Genomic DNA, 15,202 nt, shown 5'->3' on the forward strand with positions numbered 1-15,202 from the left:
CATCGGTCTTGTGTAACAGTGTAACAAATGAAATCTGCTCGTATCAGCCGACATACCTGTTTGCAGAACGCAAAAAAAAAAAAAAAACGAAAAAACGCAACCGGATATCAAGCCTTGAGAGCAAGAGCTTAGTAAACATGCAAGAGAAGTAATTCGGAATCTCTCTGACAGTTTTGCCTACCAGGGGCAACTATACCGAAGTAGTTAATCCTAAAAGCTGCTATTTTCATCAAAAGTTTCTTTTAGTTTACAGGACTCTACTGTAGATACAGCGACGCTCTGTCATATTTTATTCACGTGACTTCTAATTCTATGCCGACTGAAGTAAACCCAAGGACGCAATCTAACTTTATTAAGCTTTGCCCTCAAGTCAGTTCAACGTTGCTTCAAAATAGTGCGATATACGTTCAAAAGTACATGTTTTGCCTTAACCTACACGGCCCATATCACGTTACAGAGTACATTCAATTATCTATACTTTCAAAGTTCGAAACTGACCGCATAACGACCAGGGTCAGGTTTGCCCTAATCGCTACTTCGAGATAATTCCACTCGCATCTTCATCCCCGCGAATTTCATTTCACCACAAAAGCAAAATGGTTACGCGTGCCTCGTTTTTCGTAACCCCAACAATATTTAAACAGTGTTTTCAACGATACCTGTTTTACTGAATTTTTCTAGTTACTATAACAGATGAAATTTTTCTCGGTGTGTAAATAATGATGAACGACGAACGAAGCAACGAACGTCTTCGCTGAGCAGCCGTGACATTTTATCCAGGAATTTATACATCCGCTTGGTTAACGTCTTTGATTAGAATCGCGTCCTCACTCACCTATCCTTCAGGGAATGCCGATTGATGAGCTTAGCTCTTGGTATGAGCTGCTGCCTCCTGAATGCCTCCGACAATGCAGGCTCGCCAAGTCTGTAGTAATTGCTCGGCCGGGTATTTGCTCTGTTCTCCTCGGATATTACGGCCAAACTTTTTGTTCGCTTCAATAACTTCTGCTGCTGTTGCTGTTCTCGTAACGATGTCGAAGAAGACCCTCCTCGATGGTCATGGCGGCTGCTGCCTCCCTCTCTAGGCGCACTGCGAACATGCAATTGGTAATTATATTAATTAGTTGCTGACTAACTTTGTTACAGGTTGATACGTGGGGGAAGACCCTGGGGTAATTTTGTTCAACCGCATTTTGCTTCCAATAACACTATGTGAGTTTCACAAAAAAATTCCACTCTTCCCTAATAAAAACCGGATCATTTTATGCTTGTTCAGATTATAAAACAACTTGTACCAGTTGATCGATCCTTGGTTCGTACGAGTGACAAATTTTCTTCAACGCCTCAATGATTTTCTTCAATGATTGCAACGTTACTGCAAAACTTATATATACTTTCCCGATTTATCAAAGTCGTCTGATGCTCTCATCCGGTTGAAAAATATTCAGATTATAGTCCCGTTCAACACGGTTGAGAAACTTTTCACAAACGAAGCGTAATTTGAAGAAGGAATAAATACATATTCTATAAAATAATGAAACATGAAGAAGAAGGGTGCTAGAGGATTGAATTTTCATGCGATGGATCGCTGCACGTTTCTTTCTGGTAAAATGAGCTTTTCCCACTTCCCCAAGACTTCTATATATTGCGTAATTCTCGCCGGGTCTGTACTACCCAAAGCAATTTTCACAAGCCAGAGTAACTGCTTTGCGTTCGTGCGGAATTAAAGTGCAGTCCGTAGGGACGGTTTCACGTAAGTAAAACTATTAGCCGTAAGTGCACAGATGCATTTCCCTGAGTTGCAAATTTCCACTTAAACCTTATACGTTGGCAGGGTTAGTTCGGATTAACAAGATTTTCTCAACTTGCGTAAATTTCTTTACGATAAATAATAACAATAATAACAGTAATATTAACAGTAATTTCTCCCCGAGTATCTAGTTTCTCGCTGGTCGAGTCGTCGGGGTAAATAGTGAAACGACGACCTCCGCGGCTGAGTTTGCTTATTATCATGTGCTATGATCAAGTATCGATTTCGCACGACGAGTTTTGCTTCGCAGTTTCTTTTTCACTCCTTGTCTACGCGGACTTAAACTTCAATTTCATTATCAGCGAAAGTTCTCGCGGTCACGGTACACCATAATGACCTCAAGGCTGTGGCGGTCTCACCACCGTAGCCACAAATGGTCACGCGGATGCCGTATCCGATCGCTTCCACTTTCAACGACCTGTGCTTTATACCCCGATCCGGAAAGAGCTGAGAGCTTGTAAATCACCCGCTTCGGTATTGGCTTTCAGTCTCGAATCGCGATATGGAAAGAAAAATTCATAATAATAATAATCAACAGGTAGTTAAGAATAATGAAGAAGTCACAAAAAAAAAAAAGACTGAAAGAAATTATGCCTGACGCTGGCCTTTTGTCTGAAATTGGTAGCTAATTTACTGAGACAATAATAAATGAGATCTTCACGGCTGATCGGACAAATTATGGACTGTTAAAATTTGACAAAGGAGGTCAATTAGAGAAGCAGGGAATAGAAAATATTGATTACTTGAAAAACAGAATAATAATAATAATAATAATAATAGTAGTAGTAGTAGTAGTAACAATAATTCATCAAGTTATTGAGTGATCACTTTCTCGCCGTGTTTGCTTCCGTGCCTGTGGTACTAACAATAAGGCCATTACCCTAAATAATGACGCATATCTGCCCCCTCATGCGCTCTGCAGCCGAATGTATACCTATACATAGATGGGTGTGTCTCTCATGCTCCCAAGAGTCTCCTGCAGCATTCCCTGCAAGGGAAACTGATAATTTTCAACCCCTTGCGGTACGTTGCGTAAATATCCGTTTGCGGGCGGCGAGAAAGAAACTGCAGCAATTTGGAGGGGAAAAAATTAGGCAGATAAATAGCAAAACTGACGCTGTAAGAGCCCTCCTCACGTAGGTCATTATGTTTATAAAGCGGGGGATCCGTACATTTGACATGTCTGTAGACAATACCCGGTAAGCATACCTGTGCAAAGGTGTTACAAGCTTGTCGTAAAAATTGAAACGATGTCAATTTGAACCGGGAATAACGCGTCGTTTCTTCGGGGAGCGTAATAGTACCAACATCGTAACTCGTTTGAAGAGTGTGTACTAAACGCGGTACACCCTAACGCGACGCTAAAGTAGACATGAAACTGCTCCTTGTTGTCTTGAAAAAAAAAGCAACATATAAGCGTAGGTAAACGGTGCGTTCATCACAAACGATACGTCGGTTTATAGATGAAATATATCGCATCTCATTGCCTATCAAACATATATAATATATATATATATATATATTTTTTTTTTTCATCTTCCTTCAACGCAATATGTTAGAATGTGTGGGTAACTTGACGGCGGTGCTCGTTTTTTCTCACGTTTTTTTTTCTAATTTTAATATACAACTCCGTAAAAAGCAGCGCCTTTTTGTCGACTTGGTTTTTTTTTTTTATCTGGACTTAATTACCGAAGATCGAAGGTGAATTCAACTCCCGGAGCATCGAACGTCTGTATCGAAGAACAAGTATCTACAACCACGGCAAATCATGTATGACGTAAACCACGCGAAAATGTATTGTATCGGGCACGTACTTTTCAAGTCTTGAAAGTCTTCCGGAAACTTTTATACAGTACAGCTGTTGTGAAACTTTATAACTCTAGTTTTTTTGCGATGGTATATTTCTACTTTAAAACCGTTGGAATATACTTTTATTTTTCTTTCCGAACACCTTATTCCCCATACGTGTCATGATATTTGATCATCGACGGAGTTCATCCTGTATTTAAATAATATATATATATATATATAAATATATATTAAAACGCTTTTGAAGGTAGATGAAGTTTTTTTTTTTTTTTTTTTCTTACTATTCCTTGCAACCCTTTCAACTTTGATTTCCTAACCTGGATCAGCTCAATTTTTCGAGGAATGAATGGGTCGAACCTTATTATAGTCGTAAAATTTGTCTACTGAAAATGTCAGGCGTTTCGCTCTGTAATATATATCTATATAGAATTGATGTTTTCGCACGAAGTATTCTAAAACTTCGCGAGATGGCTTTTTTCCTCGCTATCGCATCGATCCGTGTGCACTCGCACGCACTTTTTATAAATAAAAGAAGGTAGCTGGCGTACCCGTCTCGCTTTTTACCGATGTAGGTACACACTGTATATCCATGCATATTATAACGCGAACGTCCTGGGGAGAAACTTGGGAAAAGTGAAGTAAAATAAGAAATGTACATACTCCGTATGCGCAGCACCGGGTGCCCTGGATTCGATCTTTAACGATGCCTACCAGTGCACATCTGTCGTAGAACTAGCCGAGTTATAGAAAAATCGACAAACTCCACCTGAGTAAATTCGGATGATGAAGCAATTCAAAGGGGACGGTAAAAAAAAATTACTATCGAACGCTACTTCCTTCACACACGCGTTTGCTGACTCGACTCTTATAAAACCACGGCGTCTTCTTTTTATTTTTTATAGTAACTAGAAAAATTCAGTAAAATAGGTATCGTTAAAAAAACTGTTCGAATATTGTTGGAATTTCGAAAAACGAGGTACGCCTAACTATTTTACGTTGTTGTCGATCATTTTTTGGTAATTGGAACGCACAATCAGTTTGTTCGGTTTATTGTACTTTTTTAGTTAGATAAGGCTTAACGTCAATTTATTGTTGCACAAGCGTTAAATTTTCGCAACAGTTGCAAGAAAATCTAGCAACAGTGATCGTAATGAGAAAGAATAGTAGCGGATAGTAGACTTTCCGGTAACAGCTAGAAAACTAATTATCATTTTCTACCTAGAACTGTATATTTCGATTGTGGTAAGAAATAAAAATAGTCAAGGACCGAGCGGTAACCGGAACTAAAAATTTCTCTCAGCGTCGAAAAGGAAAACTCCCCTACGAATGAGCGACGTGTGCAGCCACGTTAGATACGAAGAGGAAATGGGAAATTCAAGAAAACATGAGGATAATTCCCGAGCGTGAAAATACTCGCGATGAATGGTCATTAAGTTATGTAGAACCAAGGACAGTCAATGCGAATAATATTAAGAAGCCTGCCTACCTGCCATGCCGTCGCGAATTACGTTCTCTTTGCGTTTTACGCTCGCGCTCACGTGACCCAGAGATCCTTCTCACCTCTGGGTTCTTATGCCGATGCGATAACTAAACTGTTTTCATACACATTTGACGCGTTTAATAGTCAGGTTTGCGAGATTATTTATTCTAGGTAGACGTAGTCATCTGTGCTGCCGCGTTCAGCAACCGCGACTTCGCGACCATGAAGGCCAAACGAATATCTGTTGTTACGGTCGTAAAGCTGATCTCGACGGACAAAATGGAGGAAAAAGCAACGAGTGAGAAAAGGCAATGAGAAATACGGGAAAGAAACATCGCCTCGGACATGATCAGTTGCAGTGGGTACCAAGTTAAATCTTTACAACGTCGTCACGGACATGCAGCCCACAAAAACTTTGTGTATAATAATATAGGCACACTGTGTATAATATACATATACATATATATTTCGATTTATCTCAGCAGACGTTGTTATTCACGCTTTTATTGTATCACCGTTGCGTAAGTAAAGGTAACCTCCGAATGTACCTACATGTTGTGTTACCGACTACCGACGATTCTAAATATAGATCTAACTCACGCTGTAATTATTAATCGGTTTCTTTTTGAAACTACGGTGTAAAAGATAGATTTAACAAAAAAAAAAGTTGCTCAATTCATTTATAAAGATTTGCATATACTTTTGTCCACGTTTCCACAATTTTGGCAATCGTTTATTTTATCTGACGACGGTTGATTGTTTACCCGGTAAACAAAAAAAAAAAAAAAATGCAACTATCCAGTATCGATCGATCAGGAAAAGCGAAACTTGGTTTATCCAGTCTGAGCTGGAAATTATTGAAATCGCATACGGTATCTTGAAACTTCGGAATCATGTTTCGATCACATCCGTTTGTACTACTTGATGAATAATACATTGCTCGTTATCTCTAATCTGCAAACTTCCTGAATGAAATTCATCAAGTTGTTACGTTAACATAACCCATGCATCATACAGACGTACGCATCAACTATATATATGCAGGATGAATTTATTCGTTAGCGATGAGATCGTCTTGGCCGCAGCGCGTCCCTAACAAAATGGAATTTTTCATTTTCTTTTTCCTTACCGATTGACGAGAGGTAAAAAGCGTGGCATCTTTACATTGTTTAACAAATGTGTTTTTTTTTTCTTCTCCCTTTTTTTTCACGTTGTACAATCGCATAACCATCGCTGCATTATATACCTATACATATACAGACGAACGGGTGTCTGCCTCTAAGGAGGATTGGGGAAACGAATTGCGCAACTTTGTACATATGTACATAATACGTATATACATATAAATTATCTGCCTGACGCTTCGGAGCTCTGGGCTGTTCTGTTGCCGCTCGGTTGCTCTGACTGACTATAACTGCGATTGCTGCCGTGCCTGAAATCTTGGTAAGGAGAAGAAGATTCAACGAGGTGATAAGGACACGGGAATATTGCGAGCTGAAAAAACTCTCGACGCGTATAACTTTGCCTCGTACATTGCTGTAACGCAAATTTTAGGTGACGTTATAACGATCTTGACTCGTGGTGATATTTTTACTCTTTTTGTTTTTTCTTGTCTTTTTCTCCCGTCGGCATCATCGACTCGAGAGGATATTGTCGGAGGTTGTCGGAGAGAATTTTCGCGCAGATTGTGTCACTGTTGTTCGGTATTCGAAAAATCAGCCTTGTGGTTTTCCAATTTCTGTGACTTTTCGTACTGCAACGTCGTGACTTTCGGGGATCTTGAAGAAAACTGTGAGAGAAATTTTTTTTCCGATCTTTTGGTTATATTACATGACTAATATAAATGTGAAATTATCGTCCGACTGTAAAATTGGAGTTCAGATTCTGTAATACGTTTTACCCAATTTTATAAACCTATCGTCGCGTCGAGTTTCTTTGGGAAACTTGTGAATTTCGTTACACGGTCTTCTTACTTCGTGCGGGAGGGAGGAACTTTTCGAATCACTTACACACGCTACTATTTGTACCAAAAATTTGCCGAAATTGTTACGTATGATTTAAATAAGTTGTGTTTTTGTTTGAAGATTTGAAAACTTAGTGGCAGGGAGAAATTAGCGACAGTTTGCGAAATTCGGAGAGATCGTAAATTACCAACAGTTTTGGACCCGCGTGTTTATCACGGGAGTAAAATCCACACCCACCTAATCGCGAACATCAAACATTTGAACGTTCCGAGAAATCCTTCAGCCGCGGATTAGCTAACTGTCTGCAAATAATCACCGCCAGGTTTCTACGTCGGCCGGTCGAGTCAACAAATCTCATACGTTAATAAAAACAGATAAAAATAACCGGGGTAAAAATGGTCAAGATTATCATTTCCGTGCAATGCTGCATTACACGTTGTAAATCTTTCAGAATTACAGACAAAATATACCCAAGTATGAAAAACGATGTTACAATTTTTGATCATTTATCCACTCGATGTGCAAAATTTGACTCTATATCGAATTCGCGTCTTTCATTCTTCGAGAGTCTATATTTCATACCCACTTAACTTACGTCATCCTTCGCATCCACATCGCGTAGTCCCTACAACAGTTAACAAGATGAGACATCTTGCGAAAGGAACGTATATTTGCTATTCGCGTTGCAGCGTTGCAACAGCAGAGAAACGCATCGATGTATAAAGAGTGGTGAAAATGATACATTGCAATTCGCTTTGCGAATAGGCGGATAAAAATCATTGAATATACCAGAGTACCAATGCTGCAGAGCAAAGATAGTGGATCCAGACAAATTATACGTGCGTCGCGCTGCACGTATCGTAGGTACAACTCTGTCAATTACCCTTGTGGGAAAAGGGCGTGGGGAAGGTAGAAAAAAATTGTGCGAAAGCCACTCGCCGCACGGAGTTCACGGTAACCGGAAGTGGTCGAGAGTAAACTACTCGAGGAGTTCCGTGCTCCGGATTACCTTATAACAGCGGATGATTTACATCCGGCGAAAGTCAAAACGCATATATATCGGAGCCGATGCGTGGCTCGGAAACAAATTTGAATTATTTCTCGCCTTAATAATCGCTAGTTCTGTCATTATTTCATTCCCAATATCGTAAGTTTCTCAATCCTCGAGGAAATTTCGTCCAGTGATTAAACTTGGCGAATTAATTCCACACCGTCAACGCGTCTCGCGTTATTATGTTATTATACGAAATTAACTTCGCGAAGTTATGCGTAGCGAGCTGGTCCCTCAAATAATATATCCTCTGATTCGCGATGTTATTCGTTTACACGATCGCATCGGAGGGAGCTAAAAGTTCATAATCACTGTTGATTCGCATGCGCGATGATGATGCTGTTGCGCGGATTATAATTGAAAACTAAAAAAAAAAATAAAAAACTTGCACGACAGGGACTCGCGATGAGGGAATCACGATGCAGCCTTGAACCGGGTCGATGTGCGCTCATCGAATCACCTGTCTTATTATATTACAAATTGCAAAATTCACGCGTTAGGCATACCTCGCGAAATTGTTGACTGACGAAATATTCATACCGCCTTTTTTAATTTTACAGATGTATCAAACGCGTATTTATGAACGTACGAACGTTTTCGAAATGAGCTAACTGAAACAGGGCGGCTTCCAGTTTGCAACCAATGACACTAATTTGCCACTATTTTTCATACTCGCTACCATTTGCCTTTATTTTCAACCAATTGCCTTTATTTACATGTCTCTGATAAGAAGAAAATAAAAATTTTACTCTTGGCATCAACGTGTCCCACAAAATCTATCGATGTCGAATAATTCAAAAAATTTATTTGAAAAATACGTATGATTCTTCGGCAAATTTGAGGAGACCCATATTCTGTCATTCTGCTCGTAAAAAAATATCGCGAGAGTGAAACAAAAGAATGGAAGACGTTAACACAACTGTAGGCGTGCAAACGATTCACGTCTGGAAAAAAGGAAGTAGAAACAAACCGTACTTTCACTGCAAGAACAAGTCAACATCCGTGGGTTGAAGGAGCAATAATTTGCATGAATTGACGATGTTATGAGATGACTTAAACAGAAGTATGTCCAAACTCGTGTTTAATTGCGTATAGATAAGTATACATGTTTATTGTTGTAATATTCAACTATTTTTAGGCTCATACAGCCTTATTCGCCACTGGATTTTTCATACTTTCCATGCCCGCTTGTTTCTTGGTAATACGTACACGTATTGCACAAAAAGAAACAATGTAGGGACATAAAGAAAATAATTTATAGTATAAAATATATAAGCTACCTGAAGATTTCAGAAATTCATTGTATTGAAAAATTCATATATCTTTTCGAGGAGCTTACCAGCTGAGGAAACTTGTGCAAAAAGTTAGGAATTTTGTAATAGGAATAGTCGGGAAAAAATGGGCAAGAGGAAAATAATTCAATTCCCGGAAATCGTGGTTGAATTTTTCTCGTGACATTTTACATCGCGTTGGATAACTCTGGCAATTTTCGATTGATCTTCCTTAACTCGAGGTCGTCTAAACGAAGGAAAAAATACGTATATTTTGAGGAGAAAAATTACTCGAATTCGTTTATTCGTTCAAAAATTATGGCACTGTAAAAAAAAAAAAAAAAAAAAAAAAAAAAAGTTAATTTACGGAATCTGTAGAAATGGACCTTTGACAAGAAATGATGATAGCCGTGCAGAGAGACGAAATGTTTTAAGAGCTCAAAGACAGAATACGGGTCTTCTCTAATTAGCCAAATTATCGTACAAATAATTTACAAGTCGTTTGAATTTTCCGTCCCGACCTTGCTGGGCGTTTTGAGTTGAAACCGGCGTATACTACATTCTTGTGACCCAAATATTTATCATTAAAAAATGGACTCTCGTTTGGTTTAAGATGCCACTATTTCGGCAATTATTATTTGTGACTTCGGTCGCTGGAAGCCCTGCTAAAATCACACACGGGACGCTTTCGTCAACGCAAAACTTTCGGCAAGCTCAACTTTGGGCACACACGGAAAGCTCTAAGCTCGCTTGTTGCCCGCGGTAGAAAAGAACGACGGTGCCGACTGGCACGTTACAAAGTCGACTGCACCAACAACGGAAACAATAATCGTAATTGATAAACTCGGAAACACTCACGGGTTCAATTAGCGCAGGTCTTCCGCACGAGGAGCACTTTGCCGTCGTTTTAAAGCCGTGTTCACTTCCCTGCACCTTCTCCTCGACTCGAGCTAAGCTCGAGATTAAATGGAAGTACACTTGACACTCGTCTCTCGGAAAAGAGATTAAAGGGACATGCATGCAGCGACACCGCGAGTACACTTGTTCCCGGCAGTTCACCGAGTGCCCACCTCGGCATATACTAACTCTAGTCTGTAACCTGAAGCTGATGGAGGAGGAGCGTGTACCTTGACTTCGTGACGTCATCGTGTCAAGTGTATTCCGCAGGCCGAGACGTTTGTGTGTGGGTAACTTATCATCGTTCGCCGATGATGCTTGTTGATATTACGATCCCGCTAACGAGTCGCGTTTAACGAAGTTTAGCCCCGCTTTCATTCGATTTGCGGAACTAAATTTGGATCTTTTTTGAACGTACGTTTTATATAACCAACGGACGAGATGTCGTCAAACATAAAATCGTACCCTTTATTATGTGGGTATTTTCTGATCTTATCGCGTTTGGATAGTCGCTAGTCGTCGTCGAGAGGTAATTGAAAGGGAAGAAAGAATTTAGGCACACGATAATATCGTGTAGAAAGTGAAAATTTTACTAGCGAATCGTGAGCGCGAGTATATTATTTTGGCGGGAAAATGTGTGGGAGTATCAGGTATCGGGGTATTTTGGTTTGAGTTGGGAAAATTTTGTGGGAAATTATACATACGTGGCTCGTGTCAGTCATGCGTAATTATATTTGTGTTTTTGTGAGTATGATGAGCGGTTTGAATTTTTTTTACACACTTTTACACAGAATGCATATAAGCGAAAAAATTCGTAGGCTTAAAACCGTGAGAATTCGAACGACTGTTCGGTTTCTGTACGTTCACCATATCAAGTCTTGACCCGCAAATGATAATTGACATTACGAATGTGACGCAAATTCAGCGTTTCGTTTTTGTAGCGCGATGACACAATTCGCGATAGTGTATTTTGAGATGAAGAGTAAGCCTCGGAGAATGAGTGAATGAATTACGAATGAATGAATGAATGAATGAATATAATTAACTGTTCATTCAACTCCGTAAATACGTCAAAGAACGCTCGGTATTGTAACGTTAAGTTTTATACAAAGTAGAAACAAACGGATACTTGTTAGTAAAAATTGTGTTAAAGTTTTCAAATTTCTGTTAGAATCATATTAACAAACGCATGAATGCTGAAACGAAAAATTTTGAATTTGTGAAATTTGACATTTGCGAATATTATTTACAACAACGTTTATACCCAACGGTGAATTATATAGATTTTTAATTCTTGTTAACTTACGTTGTATCTTATTACCCTGAGAATTATCATTTACAAAAAAAATAAAATAAAACTTTCAAAATAGAGACAACCATTCGTGAATTATTCCGAATTGAAATATTCCATGGATTTTGAAAATTCATTCAAATTCATACAGACCACGCAGCGACTGCGTCGCGCGAATCTGTGAAATCAATACAAATCGAATTTGACCAGCAAGTTAATTTCTTCACGAAGTCAAACAACTGCGGATCCTGCACTTGTTACACGATGTTCATATGTACGGGCTTAATTCCTGGCTCCCTGAATGGTCGTAAAATATAATCCGTACAACGGAAGTCGGCGTATACCGGATATCTCCTCCCCGACTCTTAATTGCAAGTATTGTCCGCACGTAGATCCGCTATATTATATCCGACCAGAATTATTGGTTATTCGTTTTTTGCTTCTCTCTTTTTTCGCTTCTTTTTTTTTTTTTTTTTCCTTTTTGTTTTCATGTACATTTGTACATCCTATCAAAATCGATCGAAATTAATGCTTCAGCAAATCTTTGCAAACACCAATCAAATAACATTGAACCATGTAGTACCTACTGTTATGATTTTTCTCTGTGTTTTATTTGAAGGAAAATTTGTACAGTTGTAAAATTATGGTTGCTTTGAACAAACGGAAACAGTCAGTGAGTGAACTGTATGAAAACCAATAGTACTGATAATAATTGAGTAGATTTAACCACGCTACACGAATGTACGCACATATTTACCGATTAATATCTGTCATGTATAAATATTTATCAAGACCGCCCCGATGGTTGAATTTCGGTAAATACATGCAACATGGAATAATTTATACATTGCTGCCTTACCGCTTTATATTTAATTCCATCGTGGTTAATTTTTCACGGCTTGTGTTAACGTCAATCAAAGACTTTGGAGTTTCAGTCCCTCGGGCGAGTTAAATTCTACCCAACAATATACGTATTTGGTTGAGTGAAAATGGGGGGGAAACTTTAAAGTTCGCCAAATTATTTCGAACATCTATATATATATACATTCGACACGGGTGTATATATATATATAGGTATATACCTGCATGCCAAATTTCTCGAGATGTAAAAACGAGAACAAATACGTTCGAAAAAGGGTAAAAAAGCTGCAGTGATTAACCGAGAAACAAAACTACCCTTATAGCTTTTATTCACCGCTTCTATACGCTTATATGTGAAAATACAACAAGCTGTTTATAATTTGGTTAACCGAAGAGCTAATTAAACGGAACGTGAATAATAATTTTCAAACAAAACGTTGCCTTAACCAAGAAATTTTGCACGAGCTTGATGACGATAAAAAGGAGAAAAATGTGGCACTCGCGTTTCCCTCAATTTCTGCACCGCTCTCCGCGTGGGTCCTATTGTTTTAATTCATGCGTTTCACGAATTTATGTAAGCGAGTATGCGCCCTATACGTGTGTACTCACAGGTATAATACCATATTTTGCCAGGTAAAACACGTAGTATGTCAAGGCTGCGGGAATATCCCAAGCAGAACAAGGCTGGCGAACCGCTTGTGGATGTGTGTGCAATAATAGCAACGTTTATGGTGTATTATCAGTGTTATTTGTCCATTAGAAATCAACGGAGTTAGGTACGAACCCTTGCAAGACTCGGACCGTGACAATGACGGTGCGGCGTTTGAAGCTATATAATATATATATATATGTGTTTATATATATATGTACATACATCGTGAAATCAGCGTAACTTAGTGCACGATATTTTGTCGACCAGATTATAGTTACGCTTTTTCTCGTCTTGTCGACATCGCGACTTTTCTGAACATTGTAATAGACACAGGGAGTTAATGCTTCGCTGGATCCGATTCGCTTATAAATCGTATAATTCAAATGAAATGACATCGCGTCGAATCCTTTATAATCGACTTAAATGTGACTCGCGGTGTAATTTTGACGATACAAAGTTTCTGTTTTCCGATAATACCCGTAACAATATTTGGGAGAAAATTTTCAAAAACTGCTGCTTGTCGTGATTCGATTACTAGAAAAATTTGCAGTTTCCATATTTTGCATATTATTGACCTGTCGGATTTGAATATCGCTTAATTGCCGCTGAATACAAACAATTCTCAATTTTCTGCGGGAAACGGTATTTTATATGGAAAAATATTTTAAATAGCAACCCCGCAGGCGAGTAATTCACTTTTACACGAGCCCGAAAGAAATGGGTGAACATAATTGCACCCAGAGAGCTGGCAGAGTGAAATTGACAATTTACACAGTTTAAAACTTTCATTATATATCCGATATGCAGGAGCCATCTGCCGAAACTATTAAAAAACTCTTTACAAAATTGTATACTTTATATAACGAATTTTTTAATGCGAGCGCTAAAAAAATTCTCATGGCCTCCTTTTTATTAACTTTTCCACTATATCTTTATCCGATTCCTGAAACGTTACGCCAAAGATCAGTTTCATCTTCTTTTTAATCCGGACCTGTTCTTTATACAATTGAAAATATGTGAGAATTCGACTCAAAAGTTTACAACGTTTAAACATTTAATTTGTGAATTCAAACTTCATCATGAAACCGATTCTCAAGTGATCGGAATAGTAATGAATGAGTTAGAGAATCTCAAGAAAGGTGAAACTGTAAAAAGTTGAGAATATTTATAAATATTTATGTAAATCGGTTACGTTGAATGAAATTAAGTTTTCACTAAATAAAACCTGGTCGAGATGGCATTGAATGCCCCGTACAGAGTTTTGCAGAAGCTTTATTTAAAGATTCGTATCGAACTGAAAAATTAGTGCAAAATCGGATTAAACTTGAATCCAATCTCGATAACTAAATTAACCAAATTACAGAATAACTGGCAGCTCTAAATTGAAACGAAATTTCCTCCCGTTTAAACTCATTTACGATTGAATTAAATCCCGCACAGAAGCCACCGGCCGTCACTCAATGAAACGTTACCAAAAATTACCTCACTATAAAAAATAACGTCCATGGCGACGTTTCGTTGTCATAGCAATACAGTTTACTCTATTCCATAGTAATATTGTCCTGTTGTAAAAAAAAAAAAAATGAATACTAACAGTATAGAAAATACAAAAATAGAACTGAAATAAAAACAGTCAGAAAAAAAGGCAAGATCGTTAAACGTATTATGGTACGTGTGTAATTACGTAACGTAAGTACGGCGCAATGACACGTGACTTATTAAATTTGTGTGTGCAGCTTTTACGTACAGCTGTTGATTGTAAATTGATAACTAAAGGTGCCTCATACAGGCGGCAGTTTGAACACCGCGGATGCGTTTACAGCGCCTGTGACTCTATTTGGACATGGCACGTGTCCCAAAGTCGTAACCGTAACTGTAACCTACCCATCTCTTCCTTATTCATATGCATTATGCATTATTCGATGCGCTTTCGTACGGCTTAAGTACCCTCCGTAGCAACTGATTCGAGGGTTGACAAACACTTGTGCGAACTTTAAGGGAGAACTCTGCTGGTGTATTGTGATTTATTCATTGCACCAAGTGTAATGTTCGCAAAAATTTTGAACCCATGCACCTGCATCGGTCGCCATTTTTGGATCAACATCTGCCGGGTCAA

At 38.6% G+C, this 15,202-nt stretch overlaps 1 protein-coding gene and 1 long non-coding RNA gene across 3 annotated transcripts in view; one reads left to right on the forward strand and one right to left on the reverse strand.

Annotated features, from left to right (window-relative positions):
• LOC124300632 (calcium uniporter protein, mitochondrial) overlaps positions 1-15,202 on the forward strand; it is a 73,350-nt gene that overhangs the window by 37,788 nt on the left and 20,360 nt on the right. The gene's annotated exons all lie outside the window — the stretch shown is intronic.
• Positions 834-10,448, reverse strand: LOC124300758 (uncharacterized). Its single transcript, XR_006907326.1, has 2 exons — positions 10,244-10,448; positions 834-1,090 (listed from the first exon to the last, which is right to left on the reverse strand). It is a non-coding gene; the product is annotated as an uncharacterized LOC124300758 (long non-coding RNA).

The sequence above is a fragment of the Neodiprion virginianus genome, chromosome 1, assembly GCF_021901495.1.
Source record: "Neodiprion virginianus isolate iyNeoVirg1 chromosome 1, iyNeoVirg1.1, whole genome shotgun sequence".
NCBI lineage: Eukaryota > Metazoa > Arthropoda > Insecta > Hymenoptera > Diprionidae > Neodiprion > Neodiprion virginianus.